Source organism: Pan troglodytes, chromosome 6 (genome assembly GCF_028858775.2).
Source record: "Pan troglodytes isolate AG18354 chromosome 6, NHGRI_mPanTro3-v2.0_pri, whole genome shotgun sequence".
NCBI lineage: Eukaryota > Metazoa > Chordata > Mammalia > Primates > Hominidae > Pan > Pan troglodytes.
This window is the reverse complement of record NC_072404.2, coordinates 38,883,096-38,902,090: the sequence shown is the minus strand read 5'-3', so window position 1 is coordinate 38,902,090 and position 18,995 is coordinate 38,883,096. Positions and strand designations below refer to the sequence as shown.

Here is an 18,995-nt window from a genome sequence, read left to right as displayed (position 1 = left end):
ATCAAAGACCTAAAACAGCTGGAAAGTATCCATCAATCAGCTGGTCCTCTCATTTTATAGGAGAGGCCCAGATAAGTTACATGATTCCCATACCTCACACAGCTAATTGCAGGACCTTGCTTCTGCATACTCTCTCCCTCGTCTCTAGTCCCCTGTCTCATTAGTCTGCCAATAATCTGCAATTTAATATCAAAAAACTGAAAAAGCATGTGGATAGAATGATTTTTGTGTTGTTTGTTTGCTTTATTTTAATCTTTAAAGACTGTGGAGGAAGGGCTAATTTTTAAACCTACGTCCAACAAATGGCCTTCCTCACAAGACCATGGCTACCTTAATTATTTCAGAACAACAATATTTCAGAGCAACAACAATGACTTTCATGCCAGGGCAAACATAAGGTCATGCATAGCAGAATTTCATAAATTCCATTACATAAACATCTTCTATGTTTGTTCCCCCAATGTCTGAAGTGTTATCATGCACCATTGTAGACAATAATTTATTGAACAATAAGGACTTACATCTTTAAAGAATTAATGAACAATAGAAAAAAACAACAATTTGGGCTGATAATCAATAGTCATCATTTGTTTCCCAAGTGCGTCTCTCCAGTTTCAAAGGTAGAAGCAGAGAAGGAGCACTGCCCACTCCCAAGAAATTAAGAAACCACAAACTCTCATCAGTACAAAGTTGGGATACCACTAATTTCCTTTGATAAAAAAATGGGTGGATTTCAAAAGACAACTTAGGCAGCAGTGATGGCAGCCACTGCGAAGACACTGGCTGCAGCGGGGAAGGCAAGGCAGGGGCTGCCCACTCTGTGGAGCCAGTGGGGGCTGGGAACAGGCAGGAGCCCCGCCCCCTACCAGGTTGGAGGGCCAGGAGCCCTGCGCTCCTGGGCACATCTGCAGCTACCCAATCACAGCTCCAGACCCAAGCATCCCTGCACTGTCAGGGGCCCGGGAAGCACCCCTGCCCCTGCAGTTTGGAAGTGCCCACTCCCGCTCCCTGGCCTCTCCCAACTCCCAGTGCCCACTCCAATTTCGAACCAAAGTTGAAGCCGAGCCCAGGTGCTATCGCAACCCGGCCAGGTGTGTGTGCGCTCAGGGCAGTGCTGATACACCAGTCCCCTAACACCTCGGTCCCCTCTGGACTCTGGGTGCCGACAGCACAGGAAGGACACCCAGGAGGAGCTGAGGGCTTGGGTATAATCCACTGGTACACCCAAGAACAGAGGAGACCCCCTGCTGACTCAAGAAGAAATAAAAAATCTAAATAGATCCATAATAAAGAAAGAAATTGAATTAGTAATCAAAAAACTATCCACAAAGAAAAGGCCAGGCCAAGACAGATCCACTGGTGGACTCTACTAAACAATTAAAGCAAAATTATACCAATTCTTCAAAAACCACTCCAAAAAATAAAAGAGGAGAGGATACTTCCCACCTCATTTTATAAATCTAGTTACCCTGAGCCAAAACCAAACACATCACAAGAAAACAATAGACCAATATCCCTTATGCATATGGATGCAAAAATCCTCAACAAAATACTACTAGCTAATTGAATCCAATAATATATAAAAAGTATTATATAACATGACTAAATGGTGTTGCCTGAGGAATGCAAGGTAGGCATCCTTAACATCCAGAAATGAGTTAATGTAAAATCAATACAATCTAAATCAAAAGCCACTTGATCACCTCCATAAATCCAACTCTTCCATTATAAAAAACACTCAAAACACTAGGAATAGAAGGTTCCTCACACTGATAAAAGACATCTATGCAATAACCACAGCTTACCTCATACTTAATAGTGTAAACTGACCACTTTCCTCCTAAGATCAGGCACAAGACAAGGATGTCTGCATTCACCACTTCTATTCAAAATCATACTGGATGCTCTCAACTATAGCAATTAGGTAAGAAAAGGAAATAAAAGGCTTCCAAATTGGAAAAAAAGAAGTAAAACTATCTTTACTCACAGATGACATAATCTTGTATATAGAAAATCCTAAGGAATTTGGGAAAAAACTATTAGAACTAATAAATGAGTTAAGCAAGGTTGCAGGATATAAAATAAATATACAAATATCAATGATATTTCTATATTCTTGCAATGAACAATCCAAAATGAAATTTTAAAAATAATTACATTTACAATAGCACCCAAAAGAGTAAAATACATAAGTTAGCCAGGTATGCTGGCGCACACCTGTAATACTAGCTACACAGGAGGCTGAGGCAAGAGGATCACTTCAGCTCAGGAGTTCAAGATTACAGTGAGCTGTGATCACACCACTACACTCCAGCCTGGGCAACAGAGCAAGACCCCATCTCAAAAAACAAAAAAAAGAATACTTAGGAATAAATTTAACAAAAGAAGTATAAAACTTATACTCTGAAAACTATGAAAACATTGTTATAGAAATTAAAGAAGATCTAAATAAATGGAAAACATCTCATGTTCATGGATCTGAAGACTCAATATTGTTAGGATGGCAATACTTCCCAAATCAATCTACAGATTCAACGCAATCCCTATCAGATTCCCAGATGGCTTCTCTGTAGAAATCAACAAGTTATTCTAAAATTTGTATGGAATTTCCAGGGACCCAGAATAGCAAAAACAATCTCAAAATTAAAAAAGAACAAAGGTAGAGAACTCACACTTCCCCATATCAAAACTTACTAAAGCAACAATAATTAAGCCAGTAAGGCACTAGCATAAGGATAGACATAAAGATAAATGGAAAATACTGACAGTCCAGAAATAAACCCATACATCTATGATCAACTGATTTTCAACAAAGGTGCCAAGATCATTCAATGAGTAATTGCAACAAATGGGTCTAAGATGACCGAATAGTGACACGCAGAAGAATGAAATCGGACACTTACCTCGAATAATATTTTTAAAATTAACTCAAAATATGTCAAAGATCTAAGTATAAGCTAATGTATAGCTAAAACTATAAACTCTTGAAACTCTTAGAAGACTATATAAGTAAATCTTTATCACCTCAGATTTGGCAGTGGATTCTTAGATTTGACACCAGAAACGTGAGCAATAAAAAATAAATAAGGGCAAGGCATGGTGGCTAATGCCTGTAATTCCAATACTTTGAGAGGCCAAGGCAGGAGGACTGCTTGAGCCAGAAGTCTGAGCCCAGCCTGTGCAACATGATGAGAACCCATCACTACAAAAAATATAAAAATTAGCCAGGTGCAGTGGTGTGTGCCTGTAGTCCCAGCTACTGGGGAGGCTAAGGTGGGAGAATTGCTTGACACTGGAAGGCTGAGGCTACAGAGAGCCATGATTGCACCACTGCACTCCAGCCTGAATGACAGAGCAAGGCCCTGTCTCAAAATAAATAAATAAAGCCAGGTGCAGTGGCTGACGCCTGTAATCCCAACACTTTGGGAGGCTGAGGCAAGCAAACTGCTTAAGCCTGAGAGATTGAGAAGAGCCTGGGCAACAAAGCGAGACCCCATCTATACAAAAAATAAAAAATAAGCTGAGCATGGTTGTGTGTGCCTATAGTCCCAGCTACTTGAGAGGCTGAGGCAGGAGTTTGAGGTTTGAGTCCAAGAGTTTGAGGTTGCTGTGAGCTAAAATTATGCCACCACACCTCAGCTTGGGCAGCAGAGTGAGACTCTATCTCAAAAAAACAAAATAAATGAATAAAGTAGACTTTATCAAAACTAAAAACTTTTAGGTTTCAAAGGTCACCATCAAGAAGATGAAATGATGGGAGAAAATATTTGCAAATCATGTATCTGATAATATACAAGAACTCATACAACTCAGTAATTTTAAAAAGTCAATTAAAAATGAACAATGGGTCTGAATAGGTATTTTTCCAAGTAAGATATACAAATGGCCAATAAGAACATAAAAAGATGCTCAAGGCCAGTCACAGTGGCTCACACCTGTAATCCCAGCACGTTGGGAGGCCAAGGTGGGTGGATCGCCTGAGGCCAGAAGTTCGAGACCAGCCTGGCCAACATGGTGAAACCCCATCTCTACTAAAAATACAAAAAAAAAAAAAAATAGCCAGGCGTGATGGCAGGTGCCTGTAAGCCCAATTACTTGGGAGGCTGAGGCAGGAGAATCGCTTGAACCTGGAGGCGGGGGTTGCAGTGGACCAAAACCACACCATTGCACTCCAGCCTAGGGAACAAGAGCAAAACTCCGTTTCAAAAAAAAAATGCTCAGCATAATTAGTCATTAGGGAAACACAAATCAAAACTATGAGATATCACTTCACACCTACTATGACAGAATCAAAGAAGTCAGATAGTAATAAGCGTTGGTGAGGATGTAAAGAAATCAGAGCCCTCATATACTGCTAGTGAGAATGCAAAACGATGCAACCACTTTGGAAAGGAATCTAGAAGTTCCTCTAACACTTAAACACAGAATTACCATATGACCAAGCAATCTGACACTGAAGTATCTATCCAAGAGCAATGAAAACATATGTGCATACAAAAAAACTTACACATAAATGTTTATAGTAGCATTACTCATAATATCCAAAATTTGGAAACAACCCAAATGTCCATCAGCTGATGAATATATGAACAAAAGGAAGCATCCATACAGTAGAATATTATTTGGCCATAAAAAAGAACAGAACAAAATACTGATATATGTTACAACATAAATAAATAAAAGCATATAGGTTTTAGAATCAGACATATCTGGCTCTTAAAAACATGCTAAGTTAAAAAAGCCAGTTACAAAAGGCCACCTATTATATGATTCTGTTTATATAAAATATCCAGGATAGGCAAATTCATAAAGACAGAAAGTAGATTCTTAGTTGCTTAGGTCTGGGGGTAGGGGAGAAGGAAGAGAGAAGGAGAGTTATAGCTAAGGGATGTGAGGTTTCTTTTTGAGTTGATAAAAATATTCCAAACTTGGCTGTGGTAATGGTTACATGTATCTGTGAATATACAAAAAAGGAACTGAATTTTATGTGTTAAATGGGTGAATTGTATGGTATTTGAATTATATTTCAACAAAGCTTTTTTTTTAAAGATAACAAATGGTGATGGATACATGGGGGTGCATTTTGTTATTCTTCATGCTTTTGGTTATGCTTCAAATTCCCCATAAACTTTCATTTTTTTTTTAAAGCAGAACACTCCTGTATTTTGGCCACATTTACCATTAGGCCAGGTGTGGTGGCACATACCTGTAATCCCAGCACCTTGGGAGGCCAAGGCGGATTGATCACTTGAGCTAAGGAGTTCAAGACCAGCCTGGGCAACATAGTGAGACCTCATCTTTGCCGAGCATGGCAGAAAAAATAAAAATTATTACAACTTTTTTAAATATTAAAAAAAAGAACAATAGCAAATTAAATTCAGAAGGTCAGCAAAATAAATTCTGCCCTTTCTCCTGAAAGACATCCCAAGTCATCAAGAAAATGAAAAATTAGCCATAAATTGAGACACAAATAAAATGCTAATCTGTATTCCAATCTAGGAAAGATATAGGCCTTGACATTGAGATATTAAGATAAGCAGGTGGGTGGGGGAGGTCTGGTACTGACAGGTTAGGAAAGATGGTAAGGAACAATAGTAATAAAACATTTTTTGGTCATGAAACCTGGCTTTTGGGTTACAAAATAAACAAAAACTGTTTTAAATAACAAAAAATAAAATATGTATACAATGTTTTTTTTAATTCACTTTAGTTAACTGTCTTGAATAAGGAACCGAGGTTTGCATTTTATCCCCTTTTCATTCAGTGTTGATTTCCAGTTGCTCACTGATTTGTCTTTAAGTAATTGGAAAATAAAAACCAGGTTTTTAATGACTTTGCCTTAAAGGAAAGTATCTACTAATCATTTACTAAAGCCCAGTCAGGATTCTAAATGCTTTGCAAGCATTCTATTTTGATCTTCACAACAAAACTACAAAGTAAATTGTAGATACTATTATTCAGGTATCCTTGAATACAGAGAAGTTAAGAAATCCGTGCCAGTGGTCTCACTAGTTAAGTGATGTGCGGTACCTAAACCCAGACTGTCTACTCCAGAACCCTAAACAAACGGCCTATGCACACGCCCCTCCATGTAGACTATAAAAGCAATAGCTCTATTCACACTAATTCTAAACACTACAAGTTCAAACTGCAGGCAAGTATGTCATACATTTGATTAAATTGTTAAAGGATGATTAGAAGACAATAATTTGAAGGTTGTAACAGGTGCAGTCCTATAAATAGGCATAACAGATTAGTTTCTAATGCCTTATTAGAATAATAAATGGGAGATAATCTCCTTATCCCCTAAACTCCAGAAATTCTCTTCTACACTCTTCACTTGACACTTTTTTGTTTTGAATACTTTTTTTTCTACAACAAGTTTACTCAGATTTAGGTTTCATTTAAGAGGTGGCTGACCTTTTTTTGCTGACCTTCTGAATTTAATTTGCTATTGTTCTCTTTTTTAATATTTTAAAAAGTTTTAATAATTTTTATTTTTTCTACCATGCTCGGCAAAGACGAGGTCTCACTATGTTGCCCAGGCTGGTCTTGAACACCTCATTGACCTAGTCCTACAATATGATCAGCTGTGAAAACAATAATCCCAAAGAATGCTGTGGAAAAAACATACAGGTTTGAAGGTCAGTTCTGGAAACAGACCTTGAAGCTGTTGCTCATTTTCAGAGCTTTGCTTTCTCCAGGTTATGCCAGTGTCACACCAAATTTAAGAAAGTAGAAATCAGGTCTTCCAGTCAAAGAAAGATGACAAATGCATGTAGTGTTCAAGAGAAGTATACTGCTTTTGAAGGCAATAATACAAGGGCTCACTGTTGGAATTTTCAACGAAAGACTCAAAGGGCAAAATAACACAAAATTTGGAGTAGGACAGCTCTGGGTGCACTTTCTGACCACGTTTACACTACATGATCTTAAACAAGTCCCTTATCCTCTAGTATCTCAATTGTTCTAGGGTGGAGGAGGATAAAATGGCTCAACCCATAGCAAGTACTCAATAGATGTCAGTAATAACCCAACAGTAGAAACAGTGCTAGTAGGAGAGACAGTGGTAGTAGTGGTAGTTGAAAGAGACGGTGGTAGTGTGTTCTGTGCAAGACACAATTACGAATGCCAAACTCACCCTCTGGACCGAAATTTTAAATGGGACTCACAAAGACTGATAGTAATCACTAATGGAAATGTTATTAACCAGCAGGGATGTTTTATAATAACTTCATGTATTTTAATAATTTTCAAAAAATATTTCAAAGTATTCTAAAGCGTAAGACTTACTACATCCCTCAAAAGGTGTAAAAGTTTTAAAATTACTATATATACTATTGCTGTTGGATTTTTTCCCTTCAGTGAGCATTTCTATCAAGAAGTTGTACCATAAATATAAGTGTATAGTTGTAATTTAACCACAACAATTACACACAAGGAAAAATCCCTTAAACTCTGACAAATAACTTGTAACTTATTTTCAAAATAAAGTTTTTTAAAATTCTTCTTTAAAAACTTCTGGGTTTTCTAGTTTTTTTTTAATTCTTCCGTATATTCATGAAAAAATCTCAGTAATTGTTTTCTTTATAAAATGCTAATAAGTTAGAAAATCTTTCTCTGAATGCTGGCTAACTTAAGACCCATAGCTTATCCTGCAGCATCTTTCAAGTTGTTTATCAATGAGGACATGTAAGATGTGTATACCTGTAAGATACGGTTTCATTTTTAAAGTAAAAGTGAGATACCCAAAAAAATACATTTCTCCAGGAAATTGAAGTCAAATGCAGGATTTGACTGGCAGGAGGTGCTGATAAAATCAGCGCAGCTCATCTAAACTGTTGTGGTCTCCAAGTAAAAAGAGGAGAAACAATAATCCTATTACTAGAAGGATTGGGGGTATTAGTACATGCATCCTACTTCAGTCGTAGGCTGGGAACTGCTTTGCCCATTTACTCACAGACCTGTTGAAGTGTCTCAGGAGGATGCTCATGCTCCAAGTGACATTCCTCAATGGAATCCTTAAAAATTCTCATCCCTTTTTTCTCAAAAGTATTCACAGAATCTCATACACTTTGTGCTCCTAGTGTTTGTTTATTTCAGTGCAAACATCTAAGAAATCAATCACCTTACAGACTCCAAACCATTATACTGCATTAGAGAATCTTGTTCACAAAATAAAACATGGAAAGGGTATTCTTGTACCCGAAGTTTAACACCACACATACCATCTTACCTGATGCCACGTCAGATGAGCTCTGCCCCACCTTTCTGCGAACCCTCGTTCGGCAAATTTTGCTTTATGAACGCCTGACAAGGTCCCAGTGATGGAGCAGAGGGAGCAAGAACGGAGGGTGCAGAGAAAAGCAACCTTTAGCTTCACTATTCCCTCTCGTCCTCCAGCTGAAAGTTGTTCCACGTCCCGGGCAAAGAGAGAGCCCCACCAGGCAGCACCACCAGCTCCACAGAGTTGGAGTGATTCCCCCAAGAAGCTCCCCTGCGCCCCCCGTCACCCCCAGAGACCAGCAGAGGAAACGGCATCTATCCCTTGGAAGACACTAGGCAGGCGAGAACAAATGCAAGTCCTGCTGCTCACACCGAGGAGAAAAGGATGGAGGAGGCGGTGAATGGGATGTAGCAGAAACCCGACGGCCGCAGCGGAAGGGACACCTCCCCTCTCCAGCCTAACTCTGAGACATCTTCGCCCTGTTGTCATAGCACTTACAACGGACGCCACTGCGCAGGTCACGCCGTGCCGCGCCGACTTCTGGGGGCTGGAGTACAGAGAGGCTGAGGCGCAAAGGCGGAGACCGACTTCTGAGAGGGCCGCGGTTGGAATTAGATTACTACTGGGGCGGGGCTCGAGTGAACCACGGCCTGGTCCTCATTAGCAGAGAGTGATAATTACTGCAATCCTCTGCCCTGTCCTGGCAGCAGTTCCTTAAGGAAGACCCTCCTCCTGCCTGGGCTCCGGGCGCAGGCCACGCCCCCCCGGGCGCGTGCCCGCCCTCTCCCCTCGGTGCGTGTGGGTGGGGCCTAGTGGGGGCGGGGCGTCACTGGCTTGTCCATGGTGCTCTGGGATCCCGCGCTTCTGAGAGTCCCAATCGCGGTGTTTTTTTCCTGCCGGGACACTCATGAGGGCCCCGTCCATGCACCGCGCGACCGTGGCGAGGGTGGTCGCGGTAGCGAGCGCCAGCGTGTGCGCCCTGGTGGCGGGGGTGGTGCTGGCCCAGTACATATTCACCTTGAAGAAGAAGGCGAGGCGGAAGACCAAGATCATCGAGATGATGAAGCTTTTGAACAGTTTCCAGTTTTTCCTTTTTTTACTATTTGAAACAACGCTGCTTTGAAGTTACTTGTGCCTGCGTCCTGATACACATGTGTTAAATATATTTTCCGTATATACCTTAGAGTGCATTTCCTGGTATATGGGATTGGATATATGTCTTTTTGTTTTTTACTTACTTTTTTTTAATCTTTACATTCAAATTCAATGTAGCCAACCTTGAAGTTTTTCTTGTTCGCTTTTTTCAATGGATTCTAGTGTAGGCTTTAAATTTCCAGTATTTCACCACCAATCCACAAATCCACATTCCCAGTAGAAAATACCATTCTAGTTTTAGTTTTTTGGGTTTTCGGGGTTTTTGTGGGGTTTTTTTGTTTTTTTTTTTTTTTTACTGAGACTGGGTCTCGCTGACAGGGTCGCCTAGACTGGAGTGCAGTGACAGGATCACTGCTCACTGAAGCACTGAAGCCTCAACCTCCCGGGCTCAAACGATTCTCCCACCTTAGCCTTCCTAGTAAGCTGGGACTACAGGCACAGACCACCACACCTGGCTAATTTTTGTATTTTTTGTAGAGATGGAGTTTCGCCATGTCCAGGTTGCTCTCGAACTCCTGGGTTCAAACGATCCACCCACCTCGGTCCCCCAAAGTGCTGGGATTGCTGGCGTGAGCCACCGCGTCCGGCCTCAATATTTTTAAAAATGACCTTTCAGTCAAAGCCTTGGTAATATAACCAGTTTCCAATTGTATTCTGCTATACAGAGAGAGCAGATTTTTATTAGACTTATTGAAATGACCATATTACCATAAGAAGACTCACAAATGGTTTTCTAATTATGGAGGAATCAAGTAAAGAGAAAAAGTTTTTATCTTTTTTTACACAAGTATACTTTATCAAATTGCTGTAAATTATAAATAGCTTAAAAGACAAGATTTTCTTAAATCTGGAAAAAACTATTTGAGTAAAGAACCAACAACATTTGAAATAAAATCATAAAAACATTGTCTTCATTAGTTATTTAAACTCATGTAATTAATTCTTGTTCAGCCTGATCTTGATTAATAGTTTCATGAACCCACTTTTTTATTACAGTTCTGGAAATTGTTATATTGTCCATTGATCTTCAAGTTGTTAGAAACCCAAATTTAAGAGTATATTTTAGGGCCAGGCACAATGGTTCATGCCGGTAATCCCAGCAATTTGGGAGGCCAAGGCGGGAGGATCATTTGAGGCCAGGAGTTGGAGAAAAGCCTGGCCAATATAGTGAAACCCCATCTCTACTAAAAATACAAAAAATTAACCCAGCGTGGTAGTGCATGCCTGTAATCCCAGCTACTCAAGAGGCTGAGGCATGAGAATCACTGGAACCAGGGAGGCAGAGGTTGCAATGAACCAGGATCTTGCCACTGCACCCCAGCCTGGGCATCAGAGCAAGATTGTCTCAAAAATAAATAAATAAAAATAAAAGGTACTTGTTAGAATATCTTCCAGGAGTCTGTTTTTTAAAAAAGAATTCAAAACAATAATATGGATGACAAAAGCTTAAAATAGCCATGGTTAAAAATCTGATGAAGTTAACAACTGAGAAGAACATTTATTTATTGCTATCATATACAGTATTTTAAGATAACCAGAATTATGACTGGTAATATAATACATTTGTACGAAATTTTTTTAAAGATGGGGTCTTGCTCTATTGCCCAGGCTAGAGTGCAGTGGCAGAGTCATAGCTGACTGCAATCTCAAACTCCTGGACTCAAGCAATCCTTCTGCCTCAGCCTCTCAAGTAGCTGGGACTACACGTTTGTACCACCATGCTTGGTTTTTTTTGTTTTTTGTTTTTGTTTTTGTTTTGTTTTGTTTTGTTTTAATAGAGACAGGGTCTTGCTTTGTTGCCCAAGCTGGACACAAATTCCTGGCTATAAGTAATCCTCTGACCTCAGCCTCCCAAAGTGTTGGGATTATAGGCATGAGCCATCATTCCCAGCCGACTTGTATGGACTTATATAATTTTTCAAACATTCATATCAACAATATTCCCATAAATGCAAATAAAATAAAAATCTAGTATCAGTTATTGTTTGACAATGTTTCTTATAAAATTTACCAAATAAATCATTTAATACCTCTAAAAGATGAGAAAGATTTAATACCTCTAAAAGATGAGAAAGATACGTTTTAATGCTTTCCAGGAGTTCAACTGGAAAATTCCAAAGTTAATTCTACATTTAAAAAACTTAAATTGGAATTTGATTTTGAGGAAGTTTTTAAAGGGCTCAAAACACTGTATCAATACAGAATCACAAGTTACTTGTGAAATAAGTCATTTATATAACCAGAGTGATAATCAAAAGGCTTAAAAAGCCATACAAATAATTACATTAAAATTATCTTAACCATTTTAAACTTCAGGTTTAAAAAAAAATCAAATCTAATAAAAGCAACACAGGAAATTATGTTGATAAAATGTATAATCTTCCTTAGGCTGGGCACCAAAAAAGTAAAGAAAAACTTTCTGCAATGTGACTGTTTCTCCTTTTGGGGAGCTCATTTAGATAACCTGGAGGTCGAATCTGATGAAAAGGGTACTTGAATTTAATCAGATACAGGAAGATGTGTCCCAGGTCATGATTATAACAATTCACATGTATCAAGAAAAGCCAAGAGTACAGAATCAAGTTATATTGAAAAAGAGCATTGATTTCTAGGCCTTCAGGATAAACCTTTAGTGTCAGGCCATACCAGCAATTAGAACCAAAAAAAAAAAAAAAAAAAAACATTGTATAGCAACTGACGAAAAAATTGAAGGAGAGAGTTACCATCCCAGGCTTTCTAAAGAGGAGAAAAACCTGAATGCAATGATATATGACCTGGAAATCAAATAGCAAGACATGGCAAATTTGAACCACTGAGATATGAAATCTGAGAAATTTCAAAAGCAAAACTCTACCTCAAGAAATGATATTACCAGACGGGTGCGATGTCCGTAATCCAAGCACTTTGGGAGGCCGAGGTGGGCAGATCGCTTGAGCCCAGGAGTTCGAGACCAGCCTGGGCAACATGACAAAATCCTGTCTCTACAAGAAATACAAAAATTAGCCGGGCGTGGTTACGTGTGCCTTTAGTCTCAGCTACTAAGGGGGCTGAAGTTGGAGGACTGCTTGAGCCCAGTAGGTCAAGACTGCAGTGAGCCATGATCGTGCAACTACACTCCAGCCTGCATGACAGAGTGAAACCCTATCTCAAAAAAAAAGCAACGAAATTATTATTTTAAATGAAGAAGACAGCATTTTTAATGTGAAACTAGGGAAATTAAATGAATCTCGGTGAAAAAAGGTGGCAGAAATAGAAACTGCCTGCAGTTTAGGGGATAGCAGTTAAAGAAATAGATTTTAGAATTCAAAATGAAAGCTTCTTACAATTTTATCAGGAGCAGATCAATACTTCAAGAAAATGTTGTTTTAAAAATGGAGGACCAGGCTCTGGTCCTGTATCAGTGCACCTCCAACATCAATGTTTAAATTTTAGAAAACCACTTATAAACTATTTATTTTTAATCCTGGCCAACCTGATCATTCATAAAAGTTTTCTCATAGGCCTATTATTCATAAATACTCTATGACTTGCTTAGACATTTACTCATTTTTTTAACCCCCAAGTCTTTGTCCTACCATTTTTCATTTTTTAAAAAAGCCAATTATTTTATAGACTAAAATTTACTATTCAAGATTATTTACCATACAAAAGTATTTTTTCCTAAATTCATTTTTTATTAATAGATATAAATATATTTATAATTTTATAAACTTTAAAAAGCCAAAAATGAACTTATATTTATTCAGTGGTTTGTTTCCACTTTTATCTTATTTGGATGTGATCCAGACATTGTATCTACTATTTAACATAATATAACTTCAGGATTTTAAATTACATAAAAATTGTATTTATAAATATTTATCCTATTTACAATTAACTAATTTATTTTTATTAATTACATCTAGATTACTTCTTAAAACTGAAATATGAGACAAAGCTAGTCATTGTTGTGTTTATTAACAAGTTTCATATCTGTTAATATCAAGTATTTATCTAAGTAAAACCTTTAAAGTTAAATACATGGGTATCCTGTCGATAACTCAGAAGATATAGCTGTTTTAAGTATATCAACAACATTAAATTAATCTTATATATTGAGGAATTTCACAACAAGGTCATTCTGTTTTAGACTGGGTTTATAGCATCATGACCTTAAAACGTCTAGCAAAAACAAATATAAAATGATCTGACCAGGCCAGGCGCGGTGGCTCACGCCTGTAATCCCAGCACTTTGGGAGGCCGAGGCAGGTGGATCACGAGGTCAGGAGATCGAGACCATCCTGGCTAACACGGTGAAACCCCATCTCTACTAAAAACACAAAAAATTAGCCAGGCAAGGTGGCGGGCGCCTGTAGTCCCAGCTACAAGGGAGGCTGAGGCAGGAGAATGGCGTGAACCCTGGGGGGCAGAGCCTGCAGTCAGCCGAGATCGCGCCACTGCACTCCAGCCTGGGTGAAAGAGCGAGACTCCTTCTCAAAAAAAAAAAAAAAAAAAAAAAAGATCTGACCAGTAAACCTAGGCAAAAATGTATGTTGACAATTTTAAAACAAATTAATTAATGAAATATTTAGTTAAGTCACATAAACTAAAAAGGGAGGGTTATTTGCTATATATTTTATATGAGCCCTCATTTTTCTCACTGTTAATAAAATGTTTATGGATTTTTGGCTATGACAGATTTTATTATGTAAACACACCACATAACACATGTAGACATGCATAAACACATTTAAACATGTTTCCATAAGTAGAAATAAAGTTCTTATAGCTTTTATTTTAGATTTTTAATCATGACATAGTAAATTATATAAACTCAGATGAGAGGTGGAGCAAGACGGCAAAATAGAAGCCTGCACCAAGCATCCCCCAACAAGGACAGCAATTTAAAACTCCCTACACAGAAAAAAGCACCTTCACGAGAAGCAAAATCAGGTGAACAGTCACAGTACCTGGTTTTGTTTTTGTTTTGTTTTGTTTTTGAGACAGAGTCTCACTCTGTCACCCAGGCTGGAGTGCAGTGGCACAAGCTAGGCTCACTGCTACATCCATCTCCCAGGTTGAAGCGATTCTCCTGCCTCAGTCTCCTGAGTAGCTGGAATTACAGGCACGTGCCACCACGCCCCGCTAATTTTTTGTATTTTTGGTAGAGACGAGGTTTCACCATGTTGGCCAGGCTGGTCTCAAACTCCTGAACTCAAGTGATCCTCCCACCTTGGCCTCCCAAAGTGCTGAGATTACAGGCGTGAGCCACCACACCCAGCCAGTACCTGGTTTTAACTTAATATTGCTGAAAGAGGCACAGAAGAAGTAGAAAAAAGTCTTGAATTGCCAACACCACTCCTCCCACACTCCCCAGCAATGGTTGCATGGTGTAAAGAGCATTTCTGTGCACTGGGGAAGGGGGAATGCAGCAAATTTAAGGCGCTGAACTCAGTGCTGCCCTGTTATAGCAGAAAGGAAAACCGGACAAAACTCAGCTGACACCTGCCCGTGGAGAAAATACTTAAAGCAGCCCTAGCCAACAGGAAATCACCAATCCCAGTAGTCAGAAGTTGAGTTCCCTCAAGTATCATGACAATGATCTAAAGTACTTTGGGGCTGTAAGTAAACTTGAAAGGCAGTCTAGGCCACAAGGACCACAACTCCTAGGTGAGTCCTAGGGCTGAAATGGGCCCAGAGCCAGTGGACTCAGGGGGCACATGGCCTACTGAGACACCAGCCAGGGCAGTTGTGGGAGTGCTGGCATCAACTCTCACCTAGTCCAGGCTGCACAGCTTGTGGCTTCAAAAGAGACTCCTTCCTTCCACTTTAGGAGAGGAGAGGGAAGAATGGGGAGGACTTTGTCTTGCATCCTGGATACTAGATCAGCCACAGCAGGATAAGGCACTGGTCAGAGTCATGAGGCCGCCCCCCATTTCAGGCCCTAGTTCCCAGATGGTGTTTCTACACACAACGTGGGCCAGTAGGGAACCTGCTGCCTTGAAGGGAAGGACCTAGTTCTGGCAGGATTCATCACCTGCTAACTGAAGAGCCCTTGGGCACTAAACAAACAGCAGCAATACACATGTACTACATTGAGGGCCTTCGGTGATACTCTGAGACTTATGTGGCTTCATTACTGGCTGAGGTGAGACTCAGCACATTCCAGATGTGGTTGCTATGGAGCAAGAGTCTTCACGCTTGAGAAAAGCAGAGGGAAGAGTAAAGGGACTCTGTCTTGCACCTTAGGTACCAGCTCAGCCAGAAGTGAGTAGAACCCAAAGCGGGCTCATGGGGTCCCCAATTCCAAGACTTGGCTCTTGGATGGTATTTCTGCACCTGCCCTGGGTCAAAGGAGAACCCACTGCCCTGAAGGGTGAGACCCAGGCCAGGCAAATTCACCACAAGCTGACTTAAGAGCCCTTGGGCCTTAAGGGAACATCAGTGGTAGTCTGGCAATACTCTCCATGGGCCTGTGGTGGTGGTGGCCACAGGGTGAGGCTCATCTCTCTTTGGAAAGAGGAGGAAAGAGTGGGAAGGACTGCATCTTGTGGTTCGATGCAGCTCAGCCACAGTACAATAGAACACCAAGTAGACTCTGAGATTTTTGACTGTAGTCCCTATCTCCCTGACAGCACCCTCACAAGAATCTGGGAGAACTCATTGCTCTGAAGGGAAGGACATAGGCCTGGCTGGCTTTGCTACATGCTGACTGTAGAGCTCTAGGGTCTTGCGTGAACATAGGTAAGTAGACAGGCAGTGGTTATAGCAGGCCTTGGGTGAGACCCAGTGCTGTCCTGACTTCAGGTCTGACCCAGTGCAGTCACAGCGGTAGTGGCCACAGGGGTGTTTGTGTCACTCTACCTCCAGCTTCAGGTGGCTTAGTTAACAGAGAGAGAGACTTCATTTGTTTGGGAAAAAGTAAGGGAAGAGAATAAGAGTCTCTGCCTGGTAATCCAGAGAAATCTCCTGGATCTTGCCCAAGTCCATCAAGGCAGTACCTCTACAAGTCTTCAAGAACCACAGGATTACTGTGCATGAGTTGCCCCCTAAAGCAAATAAAGCTTTAGATCACAACACATCCAAGTCCTTTCAAATATCTGGAAAGCCTTCCCAAAAAAGATGGGTACAAACAAGTCCAGACTATAAAGACTATAAGAAATACCTAATTCTTCAATGCCCAGACACTAAAGAACATCTACAAGCATCAACACCATCCAGGAAAATATGAACTCACCAAAAGAACTAAATAAGGCACCAGGGACCTATCCTGGAGAAAAATGGATATGTGAACTTTTGGACAGAGAATTCAAAATGGCTGTGTTGAGGAAACTCAAAAAAATTCAAGAAAACAGAGAAGGAATTCAGAATCCTATCAGATAAATGTTACAAAGAGATTGAAATAATTAAAAAAGATTAAGCATAAATTCTGGAGCTGAAAAAAATGCAACTGGCATACAGAAGAATTTATGTCTTTTTATAGCAGAATTGATCAAGCAGAAGAAAGAATTAGTGAGCTTGAAGACAGGCTATTTGAAAATACAGTCAGTGAGAGAAAAGAAAAAAAAAGAAGCACGCCTACAGAATCTAGAAAATGGCCTCAAAAGAGCAAATTTAAGAGTTATTGGCCTTAAAGAAGAGGTAGACAGAGGGACAGGGGTAGAGAGCTTATTAAAGGGATAATAACAAAGAACTTCCCAAACCTAGAGAAAGATAACAATATCAAGTACAAGAAGATTATAGAACACCAAGTAAATTTAACCCAAAGAAGACTACTTCAAGGCATTTAATATTCAGACTCCCAAAGATCAAAGATATCTACTAAAAGTAATACAAGAAAGAGAGAAAGATGGAAGAAAAGATCATAAAACAACCAGAAAACAAATGACAAAATGGCAGCAGTAACTTATCACTTATCAATCATAACATTGTACAAATATTAGGAAAGAAGTAGAAAAAAGTAACATTGAATGTAAATGTACTAAACTCTCCAATCAAAAGATATAGAGTGGCTGAATGGATTAAAAAATCAAGATACATTGATCTGTTGCCTACAGGAAATAGTCTTCACCTGTAAAGACACATGAAGACTGAAAATTAAGATAGGGAAAAAGATATTCCACGCCAATGGAAACCAAAAAAAAAAACAAGAGTAGCTATACTATTTTGTCTATTACATTAGACAAAATAGATTTATACATCAGACAAAATAGATTTCAAAACAAAAACTATTAAAAAAGAAAAAGAAGTTCATCATATAATGATACAGGGGTAAATTTGACAAGAGGATATAATAATTTGTAAATACATATATGCCCCACACTAGAGCACCCAGATATATAAAGCAAATATTAGAGCTAAAAAGAGAGGTAGATTCCCCAAAAATAACAGCTGGAGACATCAACACCCCACTTTTAGCATTAGACAGATCATCCAGACAGAAAGCCAACAAAGAAACATTGCACTTAATCTGCACTACAGACAAATGAACCTAACAGATACCTACAGAACATTTCATCCAATAGCTCCAGAATACACATTCTCCTCCTCAACATAAGGATTATTTTCAAGCATAGACCACATGTTAAACCACAAAACAAGTCTTAAAACATTTCAAAAAATTGAAAATGTATCAAATATCTTCTCTCAACCCAGTGGAATAAAACTAGAAATCAGTAATGAGGAGGCTGGGCGTGGTGGCTCACACCTGTAATCCCAGCACTTTGGAAGGCCGAGGCGGGCGGATCACAAAGTCAGGAGATCGAGACCATCCTGGTTAACACAGTGAAACCCTGTCTCTACTAAAAATACAAAAAATTAGCTGGGCGTGGTGGCAGGCGCCTGTAGTCCCAGCTACTCGGGAGGCTGAGGCAGGAGAAAGGCATGAATCCGGGAGGCGGAGCTTGCAGTGAGCAGAGATCACTCCACTGCACTCCATCCAGCCTGGGTGACAGAGTGAGACTCCATCTCAAAAAAAAAATAATAATAACAATAATAATAATAATAATGAGGAATTTTGGAAACTAGATGAATACATGAAAATTAACCAATATGCTCCTGAATGACCAGTGGGTCAATGAAGAAATTAAGGAAACTGAAAAATTTTTTGAAACAAATGAAAATGGGAACACAGCATACCAAAACCTATAGGATACAGCAAAAGCAGTACTAAGAGGGAAGTTTACAATAAAAAGCGCCCACATCAAAAAAGTAGAAAAACTTCAAATAAAAAACCTAATGATGCATCTTAAAGAACTAGAAAAACAGGAGCAAACCACCCCCAAAATTAGTAGAAGAAAAGAAATAATAAAGATTAGAGGAGAAATAAATGATTTTGAAGTGAAGAAAACAATGCAATCAATGAAATGAAAAGTTGGTTTTTCAAAAAGATAAATGAAACTGAAAATCCTTTAGCCAGATTAAGAAAAAAAGAGAGCCATCCTGGCTAACACAGTGAAACCCCATCTCTACTAAAAATACAAAAAAAAAAAATTAGCCGGGCATGGTGGCAGGCACCTGTAGTCCCAGCTACTCAGGAGGCTGGGGCAGGAGAATGGCGTGAACCTGGGAGGCAGAGGTAGCAGTGAGCCGAGATAACGCTACTGCACTTCAACCTGGGTGACAGAGCGAGACA

General features: G+C 39.5%; 1 protein-coding gene across 15 annotated transcripts in view; it reads right to left on the bottom strand.

The window, feature by feature from the left end:
- The window catches only part of BBS9 (Bardet-Biedl syndrome 9), a 797,962-nt gene that overhangs the window by 769,124 nt on the left and 9,843 nt on the right, over window positions 1–18,995 (bottom strand). For 7 of the 15 annotated variants that reach the window (XM_054655540.2, XM_054655542.2, XM_054655543.2 and 4 more), the window contains exon 1: window positions 8,237–8,757. The exons of 2 other annotated variants lie outside the window; for them this stretch is intronic. The gene's annotated coding sequence lies outside the window, so the exon portion shown is untranslated. Of the gene's footprint in view, window positions 1–8,236; window positions 9,032–18,995 lie in introns of those variants that run through there. 6 more of the 15 variants (XM_054655541.2, XM_063814156.1, XM_063814157.1 and 3 more) reach the window with 3 other exon arrangements.